Source organism: Pelobates fuscus, chromosome 8, assembly GCF_036172605.1.
Source record: "Pelobates fuscus isolate aPelFus1 chromosome 8, aPelFus1.pri, whole genome shotgun sequence".
Classification (NCBI taxonomy): domain Eukaryota; kingdom Metazoa; phylum Chordata; class Amphibia; order Anura; family Pelobatidae; genus Pelobates; species Pelobates fuscus.
In genome coordinates, this window is record NC_086324.1 from 91,552,802 (window position 1) to 91,579,925 (window position 27,124).

Here is a 27,124-nt window from a genome sequence, read left to right on the forward strand (position 1 = left end):
TCTGTGGAGGCACGGTTGCCTTTAAGTGACAAGAGAGGGACAAAGGGGTCTGAGGGAAGGAGGGAGGGAGAGGGAGGACGGGGACAGACCAGGACCCCAACAACCACCCCCCAGGACCTGGACCGAGAGGCACTGCTCCCCCACCCAGGGACCCCCCACCCCGATAACAAAACGGATAGCGACAGGCCCCACCTCGAACCACGAAAGATGCCCGATCCCGCACATGAAAAATGAAAGACGGAGGACCACTAACCGACACCTGGGGAGACAGGGGAATACATCCCCCCTTCTAGAGAGACACTCTGCACTTCACTACAGTTTGTTTATAATTGTGGGGTATTAAATCTTCTCCTTTTTTCCTGTTTGTATATAGTTAATGGCATGCCTGGACGGACACTCCCTAAGCCCTCGACAGAGAACCAAGGTACACCGGACAAAACTCCAGGTACACAAGGTAACACATCACGGGAGGGGAGAGAAGTGGACGTGACCATCCCTCCTCTTCTCTTCTCACCCCTCACTCACACCACACGAGACTCACCCCCACAAGGGTGAACCGAACCACACCCTCAACCCCTACATCGCCCCCCCCCCCCCCGCCCACCAGGCTTGGCACACATATCGTAAGACCAAGCCCTATCAGTAATACCCCTGCGACCCGTCCCCCTCACACCCCCTCCCTGACCCCCCCCCCAACCCCCGCAAACCGAGAGCACAAAGCTCCAGGGATTCAATGCCAACGGCCACACTAACTTGTGTCTCGATAAATTGCAAGGGTCTGAACAGCCCGAACAAAAGGCACCGAGTCCTCCGATGGGCCAACAGAACCAAAGCAGACGTCCTCCTCCTGCAGGAGACGCACTTTGAGCAGAGTAGGCCCTTCCCATTACGTAACAGATATTACACGGAAAGCCACCAAGCAAACTCACCCCAAGGAAAACACAACGGGGTAGCCATTCTCATCCGCAAAACCTGCCCCATACAATTCACCAATGCAGCCTCAGACCCCCAGGGGAGGTTCCTCACAGTAACGGGTCATCTAGGCCCAAATAAGTATGCAATCACATCGGTATACGCCCCAACGGTACCCAAGACACACTTCTGGACGGCTCTACAGGCCCACCTGGCTCTGTTCCCCGCCCATCACAAGGTAGTGGGAGGGGACTTTAACGCGGTGCCGTCCCCCTCCAATGACAGACGTAGAACACGCAGCAGGAGATTGTTGCCCCCTCCCGAAGCAAAATCTGACAAACTACTCCACACCTTTTTAGCAAACACTAATCTAGTAGACATGTGGAGAATACAACATCCACAGACAACAGACTACACGTTCTTTTCCCACCCACACAAGTCCTATTCACGAATAGATATGTTCTTCACCTCCCCATCCCTCATGCACCACACAGACAGGACGGAGATAGGACAAATCACGTGGTCAGACCACGCCGATATCACTATGACTATACAGCTCCCGAACACGACCAGACAATGGGCTTGGCGTCTAAACCCAACACTTCTCCACGTCCCACACATCAAAAACGCAATCAACGAAGCCATAAAAGACTTCTTCACAAATAATAGAGGCTCGGTAACCTCAGCAAGCACACTATGGGCAGCACACAAAGCGGTCATTAGAGGCAGCCTCATATCGGCGGCCTCAGCCCACAAAAAAGAAAAGTTATCTCAACTACACCATCACCTTACCGAACTCCGCAAGGCGGAACATGAGCACAAACTAGACCCCACCCCCGATTTACTACGTCAGATACAGGAACACAAACAAGCGATCCACGAATTCATGGCCCAGGACTCGAAAAAGGCACTGCTGTGGACGCGGCAAATGTTTTACGAGAAATCTAATAAGGCAGACTCCCTCCTAGCCAATAGACTTAGGAAAAAGAGGCAACATAACCGACTAACCTCAATTAACACCCCAGACGGCCAAACACAAACTCTCCCCGAACAAATAGCAGAAACATTTACCCAATTCTATGCCTCCCTCTACGACCACAACCCTCGCTCTCGACACAACACAAAAGACACAGAGGAAGCCATAACACGCTATCTGCAAAACATACCCCTGCCGCAACTCTCGGATGAAGCACGTGGGTCACTAGCAGCAGAAGTTACACTAGAGGAGGTAGCAGAGACGATTAAGGCCCTACAACCCAACAAATGCCCGGGCCCCGACGGCTACTCGGGGCTGTACTACAAAACATATTCCGCAACCCTACTCCCACACCTTAGGGAGCTATTTACATCGATCCTCCAAGGAGAACCGCTCCCAGCAGAAATGCTCCAAGCTAATATTAGCCTAATACCAAAACCGAATAAGTCCCTACAAGACCCGGGACACTACCGCCCCATCTCACTCCTCAATGTGGACGTTAAAATATTTACCAAACTCATTGCGAACAGACTCAAACGATTCCTCCCGACACTGATCCACCCAGACCAAGTGGGTTTCATACCCAATAGACAAGCCTATGATAACACGAGACGCACCTATGACCTAATCTGGACTGCCACCCACAGACGGATCCCGACGCTACTCCTATCCCTAGACGCAGAAAAGGCATTCGACCGGATCCTCTGGCCATATTTATTCGCGGTCCTGACGAGGTTCGGCTTCCCCAGGGCCCTCCTACAAGCAATCCGCACCCTCTACACCAACCCGACAGCACGACTACTTATACCAAATGCACGCCAAACCCCGTTCCAAATACAAAACGGCACCCGACAGGGGTGCCCCCTGTCCCCCCTCCTCTTTGCCCTCTCCCTTGAACCCCTCCTACAACAGATCCGCAACACACCGGCCATCCAGGGCATAAAAATAAGAAGGGAGGAGTACAAAGTGGCGGCATACGCGGACGACTTGCTTCTAACCCTGACCGACCCAGTTTTGTCCCTACCCCCACTATTAGCCCTACTAGACGCATACGCAGAGATCTCAGGATACAAGCTTAATATAGAGAAAACCGAAGCCCTGACAATCCAAACCTCACCCCACACGCTGACACTACTGCAACAAACCTACCCATTCCGCTTCCAGACGCAAAGTATCCACTATCTAGGAGTAAATATACCGGCAGACCTACCCCAAACATACAAATTAAACTACCCCCCCATTAATAGAACAGGCCTTGAGAGACCTACAAACCTGGCAAAAACTATCCATCTCATGGCTCGGAAGGCTGGCGGCGATTAAAATGAACCTACTGCCACGCTTCCTGTATCTCTTCCAGACCCTTCCTATCCCACTCTCCCGACCAGACTTCAAAAATCTGCAAATGCACATAGATAAATTTATTTGGGCGGGGAAGAGGGCCAGGATAAAACGCATTACCCTGTATATCCCACACAAAAAAGGGGGACTAGGCTTACCAAATTTCTGGGACTACCACCAGGCATCCCAACTTGCACAAGTCCAGACCCTGCATGCCCCCCCTGGGGTCAAGCGCTGGGTAGACTTGGAACACGACCTATTCGGAAGGGATCTACCAACACTCTACCTATGGGTACCGAAAACGCACAGACCACAACAACCACACACGACACCAGCCCTCACAACAGCCATTCACATCTGGAACCGGGTGACCGATAAATACAACCTCATAAATACACCTTCACCCCTTATGCCTATTCTAAGGAACCCCCAATTCACCCCAGGAATGACACCCCAACACTTCACTAGGTATGAGGACAACGACCTCACGAGAATATTTCACTTTTACAAGAATGACCGCCTTATCCCCTTCCCAGAGCTACCAAACAAAACACCATATAACACGTTTGATCACTTCCGATACCTTCAGCTCCGAAGCTTCCTTTCCACCCCTGACATAGCCGCAGCGGCAGTGCTAAAACCCACTGCATTTGAAAGAGGTTGCCTGAACAACCCAATACACAAGGGCCAAATCTCCAACCTATATAACCTCATGTCACTTAAAGCCCCATCTGACGCCTTCTCCTACATAAAGGCCTGGGAAAGGGACCTTGGTCCACCAGGGGACCCCTCGGACTGGGCGGACATATGGGAAGCAACAGCAACGGTGACTATATGTGTCAACCACAAAGAGCAAGCGTATAAGACCCTGCTCCGGTGGTATCTCACTCCACTGAGGCTCAAACAAATGAAACGCACAGACTCAGACAGGTGCTGGAAAGGGTGTGGCGAAAAGGGAACATACATCCACATGTGGTGGCAATGCCAACACTTAACCCAAATATGGAAAGAGATGGCGGCTGCCACCTCGAGAGCACTACAAACCGACATCCCCCTTGATCCGTGGACCTGGCTGCTGTCCAGACCCCTAGAAAATCTGACCCGAGCACAAAACAAACTAGTAACGAAAGTGGCCTTAGCAACACGCAGAACTATTGCTACCCACTGGGGCAGCCCGGAAATCCCAGCGGCCTCAGAGGCCCAGAGAAAGATTAAAGAGGCTATGGAGATGGACGAACTGTCCGCACTAATACACGAGAATACCAGATCTTTTCATAAGATCTGGGACCCCTGGTTGGCAATGTAAAAAAAAAAAAAACAAAAAAAAACAAAAAACAAAACCTCAAGCGGGGGGGGGGGGGGCATTGCCCCTCTTACCTACCACACCCCATCCCTGCCCCACAACCTTCTGTACCACACACCAACACGCCACAAACAACAGATAACAACTACTAACACTGGCAAACACTACAAATACAACCAACCACCTGACCCAACTCAGGTGAATTCCATGAGCTCATGCAAACACAATACACAGACAATAAGACACAAAGACGATCTCCAAGTTCTAAGACCCAATCCCGGAGGCACCACCTCTCCCCTACGAGACAGAGATAGCATACTGCATCAAAAAGGTATGACAGCGACACCTCACTAAGCCCACAAAATAGACGACAGCCGGGACTAAGCCCAACAACATAACACCAAAAACGCCAGCCGACGGCCTATCGTCTATACACAAGGGAAAAGGTGGCTATGCCGATCACACGGGACACCCCTACCCATCTTACCTACCCGAACCTACCAGACCCCGGGTGACGAAGGTTACAAACGAGACTACAGAAACTTAATGTAAATCGTGAAAAGCCAATGACCACGAATGTACCCAAAATACATGTAACTTGTTGAACCCCTTTTTCCTTTTTGTACCCCACAACGTTACTAGACAAAAAAAAGAAAAAAAAAAGAAATGCAAATGTAAACTATGAATCGCGATTATCTTAAAATGTAACCAAAATGCTTGTAACAGGATGCACCCCCTTTTTTTTCCTTTCTGTACCCCACAAAGTTAAAAAAACTTTTTCTTCTGAAAACTCAAAAATAAAGAATTTATAAAAAAAAAAGGAATGCAGGTGGATCCACAAATTGAAGACCCTCAATCCGAAGGGTCTCAATGAGGGCTTTTCATTCTCCCCTTTTATCTGAATGATAAGCCCCCTATTATAATATAATACATTATATTATACATGTCCCCCTGCCATTTAAACGAGTCCTATGCATTAACTGTACACATTTTATCTGGTATTTAATATCCCTCCATCTCTAACTGTATGTTTATAATGAGGATATAATACCCTGTTAAAGTGATGAATCTATATCTATTTGAAATAGATACCCTATTTCCTATGTATATTCTTTGTTTTCTTTCTATATATTATAGAATACCCGTCTAATGAATATAGAGTACTTGTGTGAATCTATGTACACATAAAACACTTTATCCCCCCCCCCCCACCCCCCCCTCCCCCTTCCTTCTCTTTGTTCAGCACTGATGACTGATTCTGCCCACGGGCCCCCTATCCCCACAGCTTGAGAATATTTTTTAATTTTGAGAGCCCTCAAATATATATATATATATAAAAAAACAAAAATATGAAATTAATAATAATAAATAAAAATAAATAAAAACAAAACCAATATAAAATCAAATAAAATATAAAAACATATTTATTTATTATTAGGGAATACAATGTTCGCACAATTCTTCACTGTTAATGCATTAGGCTATTAATCTAAATCTCAGTATGATGTATATATCTCCCCTCTCTCGGTCTGCCAGACAATATACATATTGTACAAAATGCACATAGTCAGACCACTCAGACTATTACAAGTTACCTTTTGAGTGATAGAACGATTTGTACGGGTATGAACAACCTTTGTCTGATGAAAAAGGAGTTTTACATGAAAAAAGAAAAAAGACTCTACCTTCGATATTTTAGCCTACCATGCATATATATAGATTTATATTTTGTTTGGGGAGATCAGTACAACCACATTGATGTGTTATTTACATACACCAGCTCCCCCATACAATATGTAAACTGAGGCTGTCATGATCCACCCACAATGGGTTACGATCTCTCAATGGGGCACACAAAGGGTGACCACTCCCCTTCCCCCTCTGATTGGACGGCAATAGGTGGGAGGAGCCCACGGGTCCCTCGTGGTCTCCGGGAACAGCCTCTGCACGCAGATTGGTGGCTGTCTCGTAATGGGAGGTCCTTCTACCCTACATAAACGGCAATCAGCTCAGTCCCTGCTCAGCTCTTGACAAAGGCGCATTTAAACGCCGAAACGCGCGTCGAGCTAATTTTGAGCCGATGCAATTTATTTTCAGTTTCCCGCTTTGATTTATTCACCTTTTTCTTTTTGGTTGGTTTGTTAATTTTTACTTTTGTGTTCGTGCAACTGTTTGCTAAGTGGATGGGGAATACCCCCATTTAGTTCTTTGGGGTTGTTATTTGTATGGGGAGATAGGGAAAGGTTGAGGCTGCCTTGAAGTAGCAGTTTAATTTCTGTCTCACTGTTGTGAGTTTTGACAGTCAGTCCAGGGCAATTCTAGGACTTTGGTGTGGCACCTATGTGAGCAAAGGGTTACGGCTCTGTAACATTAGCCGGAATATCCCCTGATATCAGAGCAATACACCTGCACAAGTCGTATGCAGGAATACCAGGGAATACCAAGTGTATTTCCCTACACATATATGCTCCATACTCTCTCAGTTTATGTGCACCACTGGGTTCCTTATATAGTGACTCCCTGAGCTACCTCTACCGCTACCTGGCACCTCTCTATATTTTGGTATATTGATACCCCCCCCCTTTTTCCTCCCTCTCCCCTTCCTGTATTGTTCCCCCCATTCACTACCTACCCAGGTATTTGTATCCTGGATATACCTGTTGCTCCACGAACCAAATACGGTAATTATACTCAATTTACCCACCTTTTAGGTTTTATTACCTACTGGGAAACTAGTTGCTATTTTTTAATATACTTTAATAAAGGCTTAAACAGAAACCCCCTCCCCCCCCTCCCTTTTCCCCTCTCCCTCTTTCTATATGTGACACTTACAAATTGGAGGTATATTATTGAGAACGAGATTGGACTACACCCACTGAGTGGGATTGTTTTCTTTATTTCAGTTCTCATTTTCTCTTTTTGCTTTTGAGCTGAGTGACAGTTCAGCTCGCGGTCTTTGCCCGCCCCCCTCCTCCGCTGACAGGCTGGAGAGAGAAGGCGCGCACACAGTGCCTTCTCTCTCCTGAACACGTCAGACGTATTTTAATACGTCTGACGTGTACAGGGCCTTTTTAGGGCCCTGCGTGATAGGAAGTCCCTCTAGTGGCCATCTGAGTGACGGCCACTGGAGGTATTCCTATCAATCAATGTAAACACTGTATTTTCTCTTAAAATAAAGTGTTTACATTAGATTGCCTGCAGGGAGCTATAGATAATACCTGAACAACTACATTAAGCTGTAGTTGTTCAGGTGACTATAGTGTCCCTTTAACAACCCCCCTCTCTTTTAACCCCCCCTCCCTCTTTTACCCCCCCTCCCTCTTTTAACCCCCCTCCCTCTCTCTTTTAACCCCCCTACCTCTTTTAAACCCCCCTCCCTCTCTCTTTTAACCCATCTCTTTTAACAACCCCCCTCTCTCTTTTAACCTCCCCTCCCTCTCTCTTTTAACAACCCCCCTCTCTTTTAACCCCCCTCCCTCTCTCTTTTAACCCCCCCTCCCTCTCTCTTTTAACCCCCCTACCTCTTTTAAACCCCCTCCCTCTCTCTTTTAACCCATCTCTTTTAACAACCCCCCCTCCCTCTCTCTTTTAACCCCCCCTCCCTCTCTCTTTTAACCCCCCCCTCCCTCTCTCTTTTAACTCCCCCTCCCCCTCTCCCTCACCCTCTCTCTTTTTACCCCCTTCCCCTTAGCGTGGCCGAGCTGCTCTGCGTCCGCGGTGCCGGCCGGATTGATAGGAAGGTGCACACACACTGAGTGTGCACCTTCCTGTCAGTCCGGCTGGGTACAGGAAACAGAAACTCGCGGAACAGGAGTTTCTGTTTCCTGTACCCGGCCGGACTGACAGGAAGGTGCACACTCAGTGTGTGTGCACCTTCCTATCACTCCGGCCGGCACCGCGGACGCAGAGCAGCTCGGCCACGCTACGGGGAGGGGAGGTGAGAAGCTGCAGCCGCCTGAGCGCTCTTAAGAGAGCGCTCAGGCGGCTGCAGCATTTAAAGGGGCGGCCGGGCCCCCTGATGGCGGGCCCCCCTCCCGGCCGGGCCCTCGGACCATGTCCGAAGTGCCCGACCGGTCAGTCCGCCCCTGACAATCAGTATGTATGATGTTATGATATGTTTGCCAGCAACCGCAAGGTAAGGTAAACCAATGATGATTAGGCATTCAGTTTCAAAAAAATTTGATTTGAGCTAATTTTGGGTGATAGGGAAATTGCTTGAATTCCATAACTCTGAAGAACCAATAACAAACCAAACAAAATGGACAATGGACAAACAGCAATTTGATTCGTGATTCAGAGTTACACCTTTGGCACCAATAAAAGGTGATGGATGGGAAAAAGATGAATGATGGCTAGGGGACACACATCGTGTCGAAACATTTGGGATGGCTGAATAAAAGACACATTGCACCTGAAATTACCGAGTGCCGGAGGATTTTTTTTTTTTTATTACTTTTGGATCCTTGGAGCAAGAACCTTTACAGGTACCACAAATCTTGGAGTTTGAATATGCCCCTCCTATGTAATTTATTTTTATACATATACACAACTGTGTCGCAGTGTGTTTGTGTGTGTGTGTGTGTGTGTATGTATAGATGTAAGTGTATAGTTATGTAAGTGTATAGTTATGTAAGTGTATAGTTATGAATACGTATACGATATTTATGTTCAACCATAAATTGAGTTGAATAAGTTGAATTAAAGCTGAAAGTCTGCACTTCAGTTGCATCTCGGTTGTTTCATTTGAAATCCTTTGTGTTGGCATACAGAGCCAAAATTATAAAAATTGTGTCAGTGTGCAAATATTTCCAGACCTAACTGTGTGTGTGTATTTATATACTTATAAGATGCCAAAATATCAGAGTATTGCAGTATGTATTGCTACCTTTTTTATTGGACTAACATAAATATTTTAAAGACAAGCTTAAATATTTAAATATGTTAGTCCCATAAAAAAGGTATCATTACATACTGCAATACTCTGGTATTTTGGCATCTTGTCTACTGGACTAATACGGCTAATCCAATCTACAATATATATATCTATGTAAAATATAGTAATCCAGGATAATATAACAAGTAATTCTGAAGTGGACAGTTCCAGTACTGAATGCTGTTTTGACCACTAGATGGTGCTGTTGTGTTTCCTCTTTAACTTTGAAGTATAGTCGATTCCATTATACTTCCTTAAAGTTTTACTCCAAGCATCCTAACTACGGTTTGCCCTCTTACCTGCAGAAGCCGGATGTCAGTCCCACCGGCAGCCATTCATTGGCTGAAAGCATCAGCTGACCACTCTCTGCCAATGAATGCAACTCTGACCCGGCTGGCTGATGATTCCCTGGTGACGCTGCCGGAGGTGGAGTTAAAAGGAATTAAACTGCATATGTGCAGCGCTTCATGGCAAAACGCTGCATACACATACTCTAGAAAGACTGGAAAAGATCAAAGTGTTTGATATGTTGAATTTTAACTTCAATCCTGTGAGTGCAATCTAAAATAAAGTCTATATTAATGATTTTACTTGTGCACTATGTTGTCTCTCCCTCTTTATCTTTTTATAAAGGTTGAAAAGGAAGAACATTGAGCTCCTCGTATTTCTACATGCCTGTAACTTACAACTATCTTGTAAGTGTAATTCAGTCCTAAGCGCAGTGAATGGTGTTTTGATTTACTACACCATTATGGGTTTCTGTGTGTTCTTATATTTTTAGATTGTAGAACTTGGCTATTGTAGTCTTAATGTTGCCATTAGCATTTTAATTTACTACAATTCAGATTTTATTGAATAAAACTTGCAGTGAATGCTAATGTAGTTAAAGGGACACTATTGTCACCAGAACAACTACAGGTTAATCATTGCCTTTAGGCAATTTCATGCAAACACTGTCTTTTCATAGAAAAGGCAGTGTTTACATTGCCCCTAGGGACACCTCCAAGTGGCCACTCCTCAGATGGCCACTGGAGGTGCTTCCTGGGGCAGTGCTGCACAGTCGGCAGAACTGCTGTTCAGCGTCACCACGCTCTGCATGGGGACGCTGAATTTTCCTCATAGAGATGTATTGATTCACTGAGGAGGTGCTGTTGTATGAGGAGGTGCTGATTGTCCAAAACAGTGTTTGGTCCCGCCCCCTTTCCACCTCCTTGCCAATTTTAGCCAAAAAATGTCCTTTCTGCAAAACAGCATGGTTTTATTTGGAAGGATTAAATATACAGACTATTGCACCCAGACCACTTCAATTAGAATCAGATAGTTCATGCATTTTTACTGAATTTAAAGGGTAAAAGTGAAACCAGATTGTAGTACATAAATTGTGCAATATTTCTTTAATATTTCTATAAGAAAAAGGACAAATGAGTAATTTGTTACATGTGAGTTTACAGAGGAAGAAGTTCCATTTCAACTGTCAAAAGTAAAGACAAATAAGTCAATGGAACTTGATGGAATACACCCAAAGCTATTAAAAGAGCTTAGTGGTGTACTTGGAAAATCATTAACAGATTTATTTAACCAATCATTGTTAACAGGGGTAGTCCCAGAAGATTGGTAGTTAGCGAATGTTGTGCCCATTCACAAGAAAGGTAGTAGGGAGGAGTCGGGCAACTATAGGCCAGTAAGCCTTACTTCAATAGTGGGGAAAGTAATGGAAACCATGTTAAAGGATAGGATTGTTGAACATCTAAAAACAGATGGATTTCAAGATCAGAGACAACATGGGTTTACTTCAGGGAGATCATGCCAAACTAATCTTATTGATTTTTTGATTGGGTAACTAAAATAATAGATCAGGGTGGTGCAGTAGACATTGCTTACCTAGATTTCAATAAGGCTTTTGACACTGTTGCACATAGAAGGCTTTTCAATAAACTGCAATCTTTAAAGGGACACTATAGTCACCTGAACTATTTTAGCTTAATGAAGCAGTTTTGGTGTATAGAACATGCCCCTGCAGCCTCACTGCTCAATCCTCTGCCATTTAGGAGTTAAATCCCTTTGTTTATGAACCCTAGTCACACCTCCCTGCATGTGACTTGCCCAGCCTTCCATAAACACTTCCTGTAAAGAGAGCCCTATTTAGGCTTTCTTTATTGCAAGTTATGTTTAATTAAGATTTTCTTATCCCCTGCTATGTTAATAGCTTGCTAGACCCTGCAAGAGCCTCCTGTATGTGATTAAAGTTCAAATTAGACATTGAGATACAATTATTTAAGGTAAATTACATCTGTTTGAAAGTGAAACCAGTTTTTTTTTTCCATGCAGGCTCTGTCAATCATAGCCAGGGGAGGTGTGGCTAGGGCTGCATAAACAGAAACAAAGTGATTTTATGTCAAGACAGGGAGGCTCATATTGCTTAACCCTTTCTTTACTGTCCACCAATAGCAGAAAAGAATATAAACAGTAAGAAAAAACGGTAACCATAGTGATAGACCACTCCCATACCAAGTCCCAGTATACTAGTCAGCACCTCCCCGCACAATTCCTATTTCTTTGCTGCTACCAAACAGATAAGTACATGACTAATTTTCTTCCATATTACTATTGCCTTATGGTTATGTATACTGTTTTATTTGCATTTTTGACATCATCTCAGTTGTTTTCTTATACCATTCAATTGTCTTATTGCTTGTAGCTTCATGGTTTACTTATTTATCTTTCCATATATTATGTTTCTTCCTATTGTGGATTTTTATTGTGTATGTTATCTTTGAGCCCAGGGTTCCAGACCCCTTTTGGCATTATTTTCTAGTATCACCTATTACTTAAACCCCTCCGTTTCCACTTACTTCTCTCAGGCTGTTTTTGCCTCCATTACTCCTTCCCTGTCTCTTTGGCGCCCTTTGCGCCTATTTCTTCATGAATGTGCCTTGCCGTTCGGCTATTCTCACGAATCCCTTACTATTCGTTTGTTTTCCTCATTCACTACCTGGTACACCTATTGACGCGTTTGATTTTTCATGCGAACGGCCGGCGATTTTCATCTGTTTTTCCCCTTCTATGGTTTTCATCTATTTTATCACTCGAATTCGCTTCTTTCTGCCGAACGTTCGACCCGTTATTCTGCGAATTGTTTGAATTTTGCCGCGAATCTCACGAGATTGCCGGCGGCCATTTTCTAACATCCTGTTTCACTGTCTTTTGCTATTCCTCGTGTCCTCTTCCTGTCTGCTGGTCTGGACCCTGGTGAGCTCCCTAACTTTACCCTCCTATAAGTATAGCTAGCCTGGGGTGATTAACTCCTGCTAGTTGATGCTCTCCCTGTCAGTTTAAACTTAACCATTTATTTCAGCAGCATATATTTATATACTGTATTATACCTCTTGTTTACATTTGTGTCATTGGGATTATTCTCACAGCTTTTTTATTATGCCCAAATCTAAAGGGTCTGCCACCCCACTCTCCCCTGGGGAGATGGATGTACCCCATGTGCTGGATAACCCCAACTCGGCCAGCTCTGGCCCCCCCTTCCTCTGCAGGTGACCCTATGTCGGTACCTAATGATGCCCAAGCCCTGGCACTGCAACGTTCCGTTACGGACGCCCTTATGGCCGCCATGGGATCCATGTCCTCGGCCCTTTCCCAGACTATCTCTCAGGCCTTACTGGCATGCCCTGTGCCCGCAGAGGGATCGGCCATGCCAACGCGCTTAGAGCATTCTGCTCTAAACCCTACAGGGGACATTCCTAGAAAGGCTACGGCCAAATCCAGACACTTAAGCCCCCCTGCCTCCAGAACCAATACGACTGGTGCAAATATACCCACCCATGACAGCGTGCCTATGTCACGCAAGAGAGCTTTTCCGCGCAAGGCAGAACGGGTGTGGCACTGGAAATGTGCCAGAGCACATGCAGAGAGCGACTCCGACTCAGAAATCGGGTCTTGTGAGGAGGCTGAAGCTGAGTCCGTAGATGACTCCAATGATGAAACTGGCGGGCAGGACACTGACCCCTTTGCCCCTGCCCTATCAGGGTTAGTAATGAGTGGCTCTCGCAGTGACTCCCCCGCTACTGCGGGTTCCACCCTTATGGATCCGTCTGGGGAACCTATGTTTGACCTGGATGCTCTCCATCATCCGAGGTCGGCAGAATGGCTCCCAGCCGCCCATGTAGCAAAGTACCTTGAGAACTGGGTACGGCACCCCCTTAGTAAGGCGGCGCGCAACAAACTCAGGGCAGAATGTCCTAGACCCCTGATTCCCAGTAAAGTCTGTGAGACCCCCATTGTTGACCCTAAAATGACACAGTTTCTTTCCAAAATGGGTTGGAATCCCCGCAAGGGATTGGATTCCGCATTAAAGTCCTGTCAGGACAAACACCTGGACATTTTTGGTCCTTTGGCTAAATTATTTGACCTGGCTGAACTAGCCAGAGCTGAAAACAGGCAGGTTGACCCGGAGGAACTCCGCGGCTGGGTACAGAGGGCAATCTGCATAGCAGGCAGTGTGAATGCATCCCTGTCCATAGAGAGGCGTAAAGCCATCCTCTTTAAAATTGAGCCCAAATTGGCTAACCTTGCCCTCACGGAGGCCTGTTATTCAGAGAATCCTTCATTAAGGATCTGGGGCGCTTTGTGGGTGCTTTCACAGCCCTGGACAAGGCCCAATCCTCTATGAAGAGGGTATTTCAGGGACGGGTCTCTACCAGGGCTGGCAGATTCAGGGGCCGTCTGTCCGGCCGGTCAAACTACCACGCCCGTGGACCGGGATGGGGCTCCTACAACCAGAGACCACCCTATCAGGAGAGGAGACACCAGTCCCCTTTCTTCCCCTCTCGTGGAAGACCATGGCGCTCCAAAGGCTTCCGAGGGAACCCCGGTTCCAGACGCCCTTACGGTAAGCTTACATCTACCTCAGCCTTTTTCCAAGATCTGTGTAGGGGGGCAGACTCCGTCATTTTTTCCATGCCTGGTTAGACATCACCTCAGACACCTGGGTTCTATCCACAGTGAGGGGGTTTCACATAGAACTGGTAGACACCCCGTGTCATATTCCTCCCCTTCACCCTATTATACTGTCAATGGCGGACCGCGCCTTAATAGACGAGGAGCTATCAGCCCTCCTCACGAAGGGAGCGATAGAACGGGCCCCGATGTCCCCCACGTCAAGATGGAGGGCATTCATCTCCTGCTGGACTTACTCCTACGGGGAGACTGGATGGCGAAATTAGACCTCAAAGATGCTTACTTAACGGTCCCAGTGACCAAAGCATCCAGGGACTTACTATGCTTCCTCTGGAAAGGCGACACTTGGCGATTCACATGCCTCTACTTCGTGCTCTCGTCAGTTCCGTGGTGCTTCACCAAATTGATGCGCCCTGCCATGGCTTGGCTGCGCAGCCGAGGAGTACGACTGATAGTCTATTTGGACGACATCCTCCTCATGGCACAGGACCGTGTGGTCCTCCTGAAACACCTACAGTGGTCGATGGATCTACTCTCTCGCTTGGGTTTCCTCCTCAATTGGGAAAAATCCTGCCTATCCCCTTCCCGACGCATGGAGTTCCTCGGGTTCACGGTGGACTCAAAAGCGGAATCTCTCAGCCTCCCTCCGGCCAAAATACGCTCCATCCGCAAGGAACTACTCCGCGCCCTTGCGCACCCCCAGCTGTCGCTGTGGCACCTTGCACGACTTATTGGCCTACTGGCCTCCTCAATCCAGGCGGTGTTCCCAGCCCCTCTCCATTATCGTGCCCTCCAACGCTTGAAGATAGCACATCTTCGCAACGGGGCTTCATATGCAGACTTGGTTTCCCTGGATTCGTAAACCAGAGACTAATTGACCTGGTGGATCCACAACCTATCCGCAAGGCCATCTTCGGTTCACAACCGGAATTCACGGTAGATTCGGACGCAGTCTCCACGGTTGGGGTACCCACTGCAATGGTGTGACTACCGGAGGACGCTGGTCAGAGGCCAAATCCCGGATCCACATCAATGCCCTGGAACTCCTAGCCGGCTCCTTCGCGATCCGCAGCTTCGCGAACGGGACCGCCAGTGCGTGCATCAGGCTGCGCATGGACAACATCTCAGCAGTTCGCTATGTCAACCAAATGGGCGGCACGCAATCAGCTATGCTGGCCCGTTTGGCGAAGGACTTCTGGGCCTATTGTTTGGCCAGGGATCTGATGGTCCAGGCGGTATACCTCCCCGGTCTCCACAATACCCATGCGGACTGGATCTGTCAGACAGCAACGACTGGGAATTGGATGTAGGGGCGTTCTCCACTATCTCATCCCTCTGGGGTCCTATTGCCATCGACCTCTTCGCTTCCAGGCTCAACGCCCGGCTGCCCCGGTTCTACAGCTGGCGCCCGGACCCGGCCGCGGAAGCAGTGGATGCCTTCTTGCAAGACTGGTCTGGCTCACCCCAGTATGCCTTCCCTCCATTTGCCATGATCCCTCGGGTTCTACTCCAAGTACGGCGCCAGATGGCCGACTTGGTCTTGCTGACCCCATTTTGGGGCACCCAGTCATGGTTCCCACAACTCCTGGATTTGGCGATAGATGTGCCCAGACTTCTACCACCCTGTCGGGACCTTCTGCTGGACCCATCGGGCCAACGACACCCCCTCCTACTGGACGGTTCATTGCGACTACTCGCATGGAGGATTTCAGGATCCCCTGATAAATCCAAGGCGTTTCGGACGCAACTCGACGCCTCCTGGCAGATGCATGGGCTTCCAGCACTAGACGATCATATGGGACCGCTTGGAGAGCTTGGACTGGCTGGTGCCTGGCTCGGGACTTGGATCCCGTATCGGCTCCTGTGACCGCGATTCTACAGTTCCTCACTTCACTATTCGAAGCGGGTCGGGCATATTGCACAATTAATCTGTATAGATCAGCCATCTCTTCGGCTCACCACGGTTTCGACGGCTGTCTGGCAGGCCAACACCCTTTGGTGTGCCGCTTACTTAAGGGTTCACGCCTGTCGCGTCCCCCCAGACCTTGATACACAGCTACATGGGACGACTCCTGCATCCTGTCACTGTTTACTTCCTGGCCTCCTAATTCGGAACTCATCCTGCGACAGCTGTCGGCCAAATTGGTTTCCCTGTTCTGCCTCATTTCGTGCAAACGGGTCTCGGACGTACGGGCACTGGACTACGATGCTAGGTCTTTCACCCCGGACGGTGTGACATTTAACATCTCCAGACGGACTAAGACGGCTATACGCTCAGTCTCATATCCGAGTTTTCCAACTACCCCGATGTTATGCCCTGTGGCCTGTCTGAGAGAATATGTACTTCGGACGAAGGCCCATCGGTCGGCATCGTCCCCTCAGCTCTTTCTCTCGATTCATCGACCCTTCGCCCCAGTATCAAGCACTACCATGGCTCGTTGGGTGAAATGGATAATGTCCCTGGCTGGTGTGGATACATCCATCTTTAGCGTCCATAATTTGAGACTTTTGTTGATCTTAATCGTTTTAGTCGTAAGTTATGTCTTAAAAAGTTTTTTAAAAAGAAAGAATCAGAACCTAATATGGCTGTTGCACCATTTTTAACAAGTGAGGACAGTGTGGGTATTGTACACACAGAATTGAAAAAGAAATCTAACTTTTATCCCTCATTTCTTAAATAAGATCCGATGAAAGTCTTTGAAAAGGCATGCTTGGAAGACATATATAAGATAAAACCCCTTTCCAAACATAGCTTTAATCTGACATTTGAGGAGAAAAAAAGTCTAGATGAATTAAAAGACGACCCACTGATAGTTATAAAACCGGCTGACAAAGGCGGTGGGGTGGTCATAATGGACACAATAAAATATCTAAAGGAAATAGAAAAGCAACTTGAGGACATTAATACATATATAAAACTGAAAAAAGACCCTTCACAAGAGATAAAGAAAAAATATCAAATCTTTTTGGACCAAGGAGAGAAAGAAGGTATTTTAAATAAAGGAGAATTATCCTTCCTATCCCTAGATCACCCACGTATACCGGTAATTTATGTATTACCGAAATTACATAAAGATCCCGTCAACCCACCAGGACGCCCCATAATATCGGGTATAAATTCTATCTTATCACCTTTGTCCCAGTACATAGACTTCCACCTTCAGCCTCTGGTGAAAAAATGCCCATCTTATCTCCAGGATTCAATGAGTTTGCTTAACACCCTTAATAATTTTAAATGGGAAGACGATTATCTCCTTATTACATGCGATGTAACGAGTCTTTACACCATTATTGAACATGAGAAGGGGTGTGAAGCTACCGATTTTTATCTACAGGAGTCCAAAAAATACAATGTCACCCAACGTAACTTGATTTTAGATGGCATACGGATGATTTTAAACAACAACTTTTTTTGGTTTAAAGGTGATTTCTTTTTACAGATTAGAGGCACAGCCATGCGGACCAGGTTCACACCGAGCTATGCCAACCTTTTTATGGCTTTTTGGGAACGTACCTTTATTTATCAAGAGCATGGCTTTGGTGCGAACCTGGTCCTATACAAAAGATATATTGATGATATTTTTATAATTTGGAAGGGGTCTGGTGACCTTTTTAGCACTTTTTTTAATTCTCTCAATCAAAATGATTGGGGGATTCGTTTAACGAAAAGTGTGAGTGACACAAGCATTGACTTTTTAGATCTTAATATTTATGTTTGTGACGGTGTTTTAGCCACTCGCACTTTTTTTAAACAAGTCGATATTAACAGCTATATTGAGGTTGACAGTTGTCACCACAAACCCTGGCTGTCAAATATCCCTAGGGGACAATTCCTTAGGCTGCACAGGAACTGCACAAAGCAACAAGACTTTGCAGACCAGGCATGCCTGTTAAAGAAACAATTTATACAAAAAGGATACGATAAGAAAGTTCTAGATACTCAGATCCAAGAAATATCTGCATTAAATAGGTCCCCCCTCCTGAAGTATAAGAAAAAATTTGATGTGCCAACTGATAGAAAGGAACAGATCCCTTTTATTTTTGACTACTCCAGCAATGTAGGGATGATCAAAAAGATTAACAAAAATTGGAACATCCTATGCCAGGATGAGGAAATACATAATTTTTTAGGTCCAAAACCCAGATTTATTTTTAGAGGAGCAAGGAATTTTAAGCAGATTTTAACTAGAAGCTTTTTAGAACCTACACCTCAAAATGATAGTAATTTTTTAACTAATTGGTCAAAAACGCAACATGGCTTTTATCACTGTGGGATGTGCAATGCGTGTAAGAGCACAGATAAAAAAGAAAAAAATGTAATGGCTTTTAAATCTTTTAGCACTAAAAAAGAATTTAAAATTAAACCTATGATCACATGTCACTCAAAAAATGTAATATATCTACTAAACTGCACATGTGGCCTTCAATACGTGGGTAAAACATCGAGGCCACTAAAAGTACGGATAAGTGAACATGTTAGAAATATTAAAAAAGGTTTTATAAGCCATAGCGTGTCTAAGCACTTTTTAGAGAAACACAGCTCAGACCCTAGTTTTTTAAACTTTTTTGCTATAGACAAAATAAATTCCCACTGGAGAGGAGGGGATCTCCCTAAAAAATTAAGTACCCAAGAAGTAAAATGGATCTTTGAAATACGCACCTTATCTCCTTTGGGTCTCAACATTGATTTTGAGATTAATAGCATTTTATGATAGGGAACATATGTGTACATATATTTTATATATATTTCTTATATATATCTTTTTTAGAAATGGTACTTTTAGAGGGGGTAATATTCTTGCAATGGTGGTATTTTTTAATATTAAGAATCTCCTTGGGATATGTTCATTCATCTTGTTGTTTATTTTTTAATGTTCCACTTATGCCCAATATAAATACCTTCCTTTTTTCCCAACTCTAATATCTTTTCCCCCTTCCTTTTAACGTTTGTCCTTCTATTGATGTGCAATACGAACTACTGGCAATTTGCCCTTCTCAATGATGGACATTTATGTGCCGAAATTGATTGAGAGATTACGACAGACCGGCAAAACTATAACCGGAAGTGACGTATCGGACCGCACCACGACGCCACTAAAGGAAATGACGCGATGAAAGGAGGACCGAAGAGACGATCAATTGGAGTTACACGGACTGATATGGCTTAATGTAATATCGAACATGTTGGGGGGGGCTGGAGATAGAGGTACACAGACGGAAATGTAGCCATATTGAGTGTGGCATAACACTTCCGGCTGTGACCATATTTGGACATGGGTGGGAGCATATTCACAGATGTTTAGTATTATTAAGGCAATTATTTAATTGTTTGGTATATATTAGGACCTTTGAGCCCATTGTAAAACCAGATGCACTTGAGAAAGACCTATTGAAAGGTTGAAACGCGTTGTGCTGCTCATATATATATATTTTATTGTGTATATATATATATTTTGTATTTTAAAATATCTTTTGGAATAAAAATACTTTTAACTACATACCTGCCTTGGACTTTTGGAACATCACTGCAAGCTACCAGTTCCAAGTTCCTGTGGATGTATACACTATTCCAACACTGGATTTCTCAAGAGTGAGATGAAAAGCGCTATAAGTCTAGAGCCAACTTTAAATGGGCTCTGAAAATTGTGAGTTTGATGATATACACTTCTTTTAAAACATTATTTGTTTTTTACAGTTTACACTATGTGTATTTTATTTACCTGTATATAGGTGATACATACTGTTTGTAGTGTGAATATACAAGAATACCCTGTGTTAAAGGTAAAACTCACACTTGCTTTTTCTGTGTGCGCAAATCACTTTATTTCTCAGATTACATCCATCTTTAGCGCTCACTCCACGCGTGGGGCATCAGCCACATGAGTATTGCATTGTGCTCCATTTTTCATGACCTGCTATGTGCATCTGTACTACTTATGTTATGTATGCCTGGGGGGTTCTTAGTCTGGCATTATGGACACTATGTTGTCTTTGATTTCCAATATATTGTGTCTTGGCATGCGCAATTGGTACCGATTTAACATTTGGGCTCCTGTTCTTATGTTTTCACAGGCTGACTCTGCGCTTTTGACGCTGTTCAGAGATCCTCACTCCTTCCCAAGACTTCACCACGGTAGCTGGAGATCTATGGATGGTGCTGTGATGGACTCCCTATCGTTGACATTTCGTCACTTATCGTTGGTTTAGTTCCAGTTCGCAGATGGTTCCTGACAGTATCCAGCTGGACTTCAGGACGTTTTGCCCTTCGTTGTTCTGGGCTGTTCTCCGGTTCCTGTTGGCTGGTTTGGTGTTGCATCTACAAAGAAAGAGGAATTGTGTGGGGAGGTGCTGACTATTATACTGGGACTTGGTATGGGAGTGGTCTATCACTATGGTTACCGTTTTTTCTTACTGTTTATATTCTTTGCTGCTATTGGTGGACAGTAAAGAAAGGGTTAAGCAATATGAGCCTCCCTGTCTTTCATAAAATCATGACTTTTCGTCATGTAATAGCAAAATCATGTAATTTAACTCCTAAATGACAGTGAATTGAGCAGTGAAATTGCAGGGGAATGATATATACACTAAAACTGCTTTATTTAGCTAAATTAATTTAGGTGTGTAACGGACCGTTTCAGCATAAAAGGGGAAAAATCCGTTTAGGCGATAATCCCCTTTTCTAGAGACAGGCACAGCTACTGCAGAACACCAAACTCCCGAGCTAGATATGAAATAACACTCCGAACTGGAACAGCTGAACAAGAAAAGCATACAATCGGCTTACACTCTTGGCAGTCAGCTTACAATCCAATCCCCCCCAAGAACGAGACGACACTTCATTTTGAGGGTTAAGCAGGAACTCAAGACTGGGACACCCAGTCTGGCTTTTATTACAAACAAGTACATACAGGACACTCCCAGGGGGAGGATGAAATTAACCAATCACATGGATGTACCTCCCACACATTTCCTCCCCTTAGATTAACACTTAACACAATTATACCGTACACGTTTTTCCCCAATTCCTGGATGTACCCCAAATACATATGCTACACCTCCAAAACAGGTATCCCCTGATAGCCCTTATTCAGGGGGACAACATATGCAAGAATCAGCCCATTCGGATAAACGGTTCGGGAGTTATGGGACTTTAAAGTATTGACCGACCGCATGGGTAAAGTATCCGAAAACAGTTCCATGCATTTTGGCCCTGCGGTCGGTCACAAACAAGTGAATGAAACAGACGAATTGCCTGTGCTATAGAGACTAAGGGGGATTCGCATGAATCCCCTAGTTCGTATGTTTCTTTCTACCGAACGGCGGGCCGTTCGGTAGTTTCCCCACGAAATCCTGGAAGTCTGGAGGTCTCAGCGGTGTTTGCCTAGTCGAGTGTCCGATTTCAGTTCCAGACACTCGACGGCAAAACACCGCTGTTCGGTAGTTAAAGATGGCCGCCGCCACATGGTTGTTTCCTGAATGGCGGCCACCCAGAGGACAAAGACCACACTGCACTGATTGCCAATTACCCGTTTGCAACATTGTTGCAAACGGTAATTGGAGGCACACTTAGTCCTGGGTGGTCTGGTTGTTCGGTAGTTTCCTCAATACAAGGAATGGAGTGATTCTACCGAACAATCAGATGCAGGCTGCATATATATATAACCCAGGTTAACTGCATACATAAATACATATACAATATACAGGCAGTACAATAGAATATGCTTCACAGTCTTAAAGGGACAGTAGTCCCAAAATGTCCATCGCTGATTTTAAAGGGCCAGTAGCAGCAATATAAATTATTACATGCCCAAATATAGTCTTTAAAGTACAATATGTCCAGGGCCATAGTCGCAGGGCAGGAGGCTAGCAACCAGGCTTCTCCAGTCCACAGTGGCGAAGTTGGTTTCGCCACAAGGTGACTATAGGATATTGATACTTTAGAGAGAGTTCAGAGAAGGGCTACTAAACTGGTTCATGGATTACAGGATAAAACTTACCAGGAAAGGTTAAAGGATCTTAACATGTATAGCTTGGAGGAAAGACGAGACAGGGGGGATATGATAGAAACATTTAAATACATAAAGGGAATCAACACAGTAAAGGAGGAGACTATATTTAAAAGAAGAAAAACTACCACAGCAAGAGGACATAGTCTTAAATTAGAGAGGAAAAGGTTTAAAAATAATATCAAGAAATATTACTTTACTGAGAGGGTAGTGGATGCATGGAATAGCCTTCCAGCTGAAGTGGTAGAGGTTAACACAGTAAAGGAGTTTAAGCATGCGTGGGATAGGCATAAGGCTATGCTAACTAGAAGATAAGGCCAGGGACTAATGAAAGTATTTAGAAAATTGGGCAGACTAGATGGGCCGAATGGTTCTTATCTGCCGTCACATTCTATGTTTCTTAAAATTACATAAAAATGCATATTTGCAATCAGTTTAACGAAAATATATATCTATTTCACAAAACTATATTACAAATAAGCTTTGCTTATTTTTTTTTATAAATACTCCAGGCACTCAAGGTGTTCAAGCTGCAGGCAGTTTTAATAGAACAATAGGAGCAGCAAAGTTTCTCTTATGTTTGTCTTGTGGTGTTAGCTTGACAAAGACCTCATAGCAGGTCGAAACATTGCTGCTCTTTTTGTTCTATCAAAACTGCCTGCGGCTTGAACACCTAGAGTGCCTGGAGAATTTATTGTGTTGCCTTATCGTTGTGGGATTGCTGGTCCTGCTCCGGAGCACTGGGTGGCTGCTGGGATTGAGTGCGGCATCTATTATCATTTTTGCAATATATATGTATATATTTTTTTAATGTCACTTTTAATCTCAGTTTGTTAATTACCATTCACAATTTATTTAATTGCAGTCAAATAGAACAGGGACAAAAAAGGAAATAGACATACTAGAGCTTTTTATTAGAAATAGCCAATCCAGTCAGAACTATCCTTGTTTATTTTGTCTATTCCTATTCCATAAACCGCTGTATTAAATAAAAGGTAAAAAGGCTGCTTGATTGATATTTATTTATACAGAAAAGGACAGGGCTTATAACAGTGATTAACAGTGTTAAAAGATGGAGGTAATCGGTTGCAAGATGGAAGTACATACAGCTCTGAGGACGTTAAAATGTAATTACATTTTTAAGACCTCCCATGCAGAAATGTGTTAACTATAGAGAACAAATAAACGTAATTTTAATAATCTTGTGAGGTGAAAGTTCACCTTTATTTTCAAGATATTGAGAAACCTATATAGGAATTTTTAAATTAATTATGTAAATTATGTAAAGATGAACTTGCTACATAGAAAGTGTAAGGATTCACTGCACTTTCTAGCCTGGGAAAAAAATTGTAGCCAAGTGTCACCAAACAGTAAGTTACAACCAAACCCAATGATTCAGTTGTGAGCTCCTGAAACCCTGACAGTAAACGTGCACCTTAGCATGCATTTACAACTCCGACACCTGCAACTCCAATCATCCTAAATCAACCGTTCAGAGGCAAGCACCATGGGACTGTCAGGTCTCCTATAACCATTCCGCGAGCGGCGGCTTCTGGCGGCAGCTCCACCTGCCCTCCCACCGCGAGCGGCGGCTTCCGGTTCCCGCACGCCGCTTGCAGCGGCTTCACCTTGCTCCCCACCGCAAGCGGCAGCTTCTGAGGTCTGCTTGCTGTCCGCGGCTCTTTCCTTCCCCGCCGGCAGTGCTTTGCACGCTCACGCTGCGTGTTTAGATATGCGCCAGAGTCAGTCACAATAATGACATCACAGGTCAAAGTGGGAGGTACAAATACCTCCCACGTGTGATAATTAATTCCAATTGGAGACTGGCCAATCAGAATCACCTTAAGCCTATTTAAATTTACCTCCTTCTTGCCTTCGCGCCCTGTTGTGGTCTTCTGAAAGCCCAATAGCGCGTTTACTGTGTTTGATTGTCTGGTTACGGAATTTTGGCGGGTCTCACCGTTTATCCTGCTTTGTCTAATCCTTGACCTCGGCTTGTTTTATCGTTGTTCTGTCTATCTGTTCTCCAATGACCTTGGCTTGTACTCTGACTCCTCTCTGTGCACCATGGAATGAGAAGTCAAACAGGAAATACTTGTCTACTAAAACTTGTGTGGTTGAGGACATCAAATAAAGCAAACTCTGCTACATACACCTGGACTTCTTACAACAGCTTAGAATGAAGAATTAGTATCTGTAACGGATCGACGGGCACCCCGACTGGGTACCTCCATTGAAGGATGCTCCTAGCGCTTCCTGAGGGCTTCAAGCACTCTAGCAGACACCACAACCGTGGTCGTGGGTGGCCTCAGTCGGGGCCTGTCTTGATTTATTTATTCTGTAGCAGCTGTCAAACTGGATTTAGCCTGGGAGTGTGGTAGGAGCGTTTCCACCAGACGCCGTAGGTATTGTGGCAACTCCAACTGGCTAATTGAGTCTGGGACACCTCGGACGTTGATGTTGGGGAGTCTGTTACGGTCCTCTGTAGCATCTACCCTCTGTGTCAGGGATGTATACGAGTGTTGGAGGCCTTGCATTTGGTCCCTCAAGTCCCATACCTCTCTCCTGAGCTCCAGGTTTATTTAGAAAAGTACAGTTTAAAAAAGTTGCCTAAATGACACTGGATGACACTGGATGTCCTCATGCTTCAAAGTAAACAAAAGAGCAAGTAATTTTAGGGAGACGTGCTTTTGCATATTAACATTAACATTTATATATGGACATATTAAGAAAAGTTTGGTAATGGGACTGAGATAGGGAATGCATACTGTTGGACAGCTGTAAAAAATACATTAAGTTATCTTGTTGATTTTTAAGTTCTATGAGTGTGTTCTTCACTTTGGCTGAGATCATCAAACTTGATGATCTCAGCCAATCCAATGATTTCCCACAGGAAAGCATTGGGAGGCTACTGGGCATGTGTGGCAAAAAGCTGCATTATAATACACTGCGACAAATCCAATACATTGCCCCCAAATCCAATACACTGCCCCTCCCTCCACTCTAATACCCCCACCACACTAATTGAATACACTGCCCCCCTCCCTCCCCAATGTAATACACTGCCTTCCCTCAATTTAACACATTGTCCCACCTCCCAACACTCAAATACACTGCCCCCTCCCCAATTTAATACACTGGCCTCCAGTTTCAACCTTGCTCTTCTCAAGCAGGCCAGAAGCTCCTCTGGCACTTTGAGCACGAGGGAAGGGGGAGTGGCTAACCTGCGGGAGCACGTGATCAGCCGTGGGAGGGAAGACAAGAATCAGACAGAAAATATCTTTAATGTCTTACGGCTGGTCACAGCCACAACATAAAGCGGCCCAAGGGAAGGTAGCAAACAGGTTCATTGTGGGCTGCATGCGACCCGTGGGCCACAAGTTTGACGTGTTTGTTTTAAAACATCAATTATCTTTCTTTTCTTCCTTTTTTTTTTTCCTTTTAATCCTTTCTAATAAAAGGTTGAAAAATAATTTGATGAGACAAAAATTTCCTCTATATATTATGTGGAAGTATTTTAATTGATTCTTTAATTTTTCCATTTATTTATTCATGCAAAGAAAAGTTAACACCATTACAAATCTCGAAGGCCAACACAATTTAGTGAGTAGGTGTACAGAGTCTGGAGATAGGGAAGTACAGAAGATGTGATGCTCTGCTTTGGCAAACCTTCAATGGATATCATTATATAGTGATTGCTATACTAATATTTGTGTTAGTCTGCGACAATGAACTCATAGATTTCTGTTTTTAAGGCTAGCCAAATCACACAACTACTTTTAGATTAGAGAGACAGAAATAATTAGGTGTACCAAGATCAGGAGGTGCATCACAAGTCAGAGCTGCGGGATGTTTCATAGACAGACAGGGAGACCAAGAAACATTCAGTGAAACTGACAGATAGATAGATAGAGAGTGATGGATAGAGAGATATATAGAGAGAGATGAAGGAACGTAACAAATATCTGACACGTCTTTAAACTCTCAACATAGGGCATAAGGCAGCACAATGCACCCTCAGGATTTTTGGTATATAGTTTCGATTAGAGGCTGGTCTAGTATTCGACATATAGATGCATAGAAAAGAAATGAAAAGAAAAGTCCATAGAATAGACTGATAAATAACGCGTACTAGAGCTTTGTTAAAGCTCAGTGTCTGGATGAAACACCTCAATGTTATTGTAGATTATTACTTTACTATATTTAATATTCCAAGATACTAAAATTAGAATGTCAATCCTATATCCTTTATATTAAACAGGACCTCCAACACATTTACTATCTACTTTATATACATTGCTAGAGGAGATCGTACCAGCTAAGTCTAATTCCTAGAGTACTGATGGGTGTAAAAGCCTTTTAATTCATTCTATTTTTATTTCCTGTTCTCCGGTGCTGCAATCCTCATTAGTAATCACCCATTACACTGATATAGCTAAGGTTTGCCATCAACTGGTTTTGCAAGAAAAGTCTGTTTTCTCATTGTCAGGCAATCAATTTTAACTATACAATCCAACCATTTTAAAGGACATTTTTTGACATTTTGAAGGACAACATAGTGGAGAATGGGGACTTTGGCGAAAGTAACCTGGCCACTGGTTCTTGGAAAGGCCTGTTTGCCACCCCCCTGCCTCAGGACTGGGACCTGCAATATACCTTGCCCAATGCACTTTAAAAGGCTCGGTTCATGT